This window comes from Pseudorca crassidens, chromosome 19, assembly GCF_039906515.1.
Source record: "Pseudorca crassidens isolate mPseCra1 chromosome 19, mPseCra1.hap1, whole genome shotgun sequence".
Lineage (NCBI taxonomy): Eukaryota > Metazoa > Chordata > Mammalia > Artiodactyla > Delphinidae > Pseudorca > Pseudorca crassidens.
Genome location: NC_090314.1, coordinates 5090279 through 5093223, shown reverse-complemented (window position 1 = coordinate 5093223; position 2945 = coordinate 5090279).

Below are 2945 nucleotides of genomic sequence, written 5' to 3'. Positions count from 1 at the left end.
AGCGCCCGGACCGCGCGTCTGAGCTGGGGTCTCGAGCTCTGCCGGCCGGCGGGCGGGACGAAGGCGGCGCGGGGGCGGGGGTGGTGCCTCGGCCAAGCCCGCCCCCTCCGCCCCGCCGCCGGCCCCGCGCTCCGTGCGCCCCACCCGGCGGGGCGGTCCGAGCGCTCGCACCTTCCCGGGAACCCGCGCTGGGGGTCAGGGCCGGACGTGCCGCGATAGGACCCCCGCGCCGCCGCCGCCGGGCGAGGCGACGACCTGCAGGCTTCGGGGTTCCCCCAACGCACACCACGGACACCGCTGGACGGCAGGGCTCGCCCGAGAACGACGGGGAGGCGCGGCCCGGCCGGGCCGGGCTCCCCATCCTCGCCCCCAGCGCCGCCTCGGCCCTCTGTTCACCCCGGTTGAGCTCAGGCCCCAAGGCCTCACACGGGGCCCTTAACTGAATCCCCAGACCCTTCCCCTGCAGCCCCGGCGCCTCCGGAGAGCCCGGCCTGCGCCCCCTGCCGCCTGTCGGTCTCCCCAGGAGAGCCCGGGCCCAAGCCCAGCTGTTCCAATTTCGGCTCTGCCCAGGCCCGTGCCCCACCCCGCCCCCGCCCCGGGCCTCAGTGACTGACCTTACCACCCCTCGCAGCCTCGCCCACCCCGGGAGGGCGGGTGCTGACAACCTCCCCCGCCCTTCCCCACAGACACATCCGTATGCGGTGCTGCCGATTCTGCCTCCAGAGCTTCGCTTCCCTCCACCCCAAAGTCGCGGCTGGTGGTCCCGCCTCACTGCCTGCTCCCAGCATCCACCCCCATCGCTGCCCTGGGTCCCCGCACCCTGCTCCATGATGCTCCGGGGTCCTCGCCTACACCGTCATCATTCCAGAGCACACCTGGGCGTGCCTGGCCCCCACCCCACGTGCTTTGCTTGCAGTCACCTGACGAGATAGTTAAGAGTGTCAGGGGGCTTCCCTGGTGGCGCAGTGGTTGAGAGTCCGCCTGCCGATGCAGGGGACACGGGTTCGTGCCGCGGTCCGGGAAGATCCCACATGCCGCGGAGCGGCCGGAGCCTGTGCTCCGCAACGGGAGAGGCCACAACAGTGAGAGGCCCGCGTACCGCAAAAAAAAAAAAAAAAAAAAAAAGTGTCAGGGACTTCCCTGGTGGCACAGTGGTTAAGAATCCGCCTGCCAGTGCAGGGCACACGGGCTCAAGCCCTGGTCCGGGAAGATCCCACATGCCGCAGAGCAGCTAAGCCCGTGCGCCACAACTACTGAGCCTGCGCTCTAGAGCCCGTGCGCCACAACTACTGAGCCTGTGCTCTAGAGCCCGTGAGCTGCAACTACTGAGCCTGCACTCCAGAGCCCACGAGCCACAACTACTGAAGCCTGTGCACCGCAATGAGAAGCCCGTGCACCGCAACGAAGAGTAGTTGCTGGCCGCAACTAGAGAAAGCCCACGTGCAGCAACAAAGACCCAACGCAGCCAAAAATAATAGATTAATTAATTTTAAAAAGTCACCGTTTAAATACATGAACGAATGAATACATGAACGAATGAATGAATGAACGGATCAGATGGCACGAGAACTCTATTTCAGTGTAGCCATAATAACAACACAGCCCCTCAGCCTCCATCAGGCATGACCAGTATCACCTGCCTATGTACCAACAGGGGTAACGAATTCTCCAAAAGCACTCACAGTGGATGTCCCGGCTGGGCGAAGTTATTATAGGGGATTTTCTCTCTCACTACCAAGGGTTAGAAGCAGATGGCAGTACTGCTCCTTGCCCCCTCTCTGGGCTGCTAACAGAGCCCCAGGTGGCAATGACATGCACGCACCAGAGGATGAATCAGGAGTGGTCTAAGCCAATCAAATGACCCCTTTCCCCTTTGCCAGTGATTGATCTAAGGGATGGGCGCGTGACTAACCCTGGCCAACAGGAAGGAAGGGGGACTAGGCAGTGAGGTTCCGACCTCCTCCCTCCCCTCCTGCTTTGGCCACTGTTTTGTGAAAACATGTAACTACAGCTATGGCAGTCACCTTGCAACCATGAGGTGACAAACCTGATGTGAAAACCAACACACTGAAGGTGATGGAGGAAAGGGCTTGTGTCCCTGATCACATCTTTGAACAGCACGAACAACCCCGAGAACTACATCTGGACTTCTTGTTCAACACCCCTGCAAGTGTCCCCACAGTTGTGCATGTTTTCTGGGACTTGCGTCAAAGAGTCCTACAGAATTCAGAGCTACACAAATACTGGGTCAAGGGGATCTTAGTTCTTGGCTCACACATTCAGCAGAACCCCATGGGAGAGAGCGATGGCTGGGACCCCGAAGCCTAGTCTCCAGGGCAGGGCCAGGACTGGGAGCATCGCTTCACGTCTCTGAACCTTTGTTTCCTCAGGGATGAAATCATGAGATGAGAAAGCTGAATCCAGTGCCCTCTAAGGTCGCTTCCCTCTCCAACCTCCTGTTACTCAGAGTCCAGGACAGAAGTCCTAACTGCACAGGCCACGGACGCAGCAGGCTGCCAGCACCTGCTCCAGATTCCACTCCACAGAGCTCCAGCTGTGCTCTTCCTGCTGTCGGGGGTGACAGCTCGGATTCTGGGGAAGATGAAAAAAACCACGAAAGGAGAATTGCCACCCCCTTAAGAATAAACGCTGTCCAGGGTTGAAAAGTAAAACCGGCCATCCAGCGGCTCAGGATGACATCTGGTGGGGCTGACCATGGCCAAGTCTGTACCTGGTACCTCTGTTGTTGACGTGTTGTTTTCATACATGGCAAAAATGACATGTGCTCACAGTACAAATTTAAACTCACAGACGTGTTTAAGACAGTAAAAGTGCCCTCCCCAACCTCCCTAATCCTGCCCGCCACCCCCGTGGTGCACAGTTTTGAGGGCTGTTCCAGACTGTTCCAGACATTTTTCTGTGCTTATACAAATATGGTGCCATAT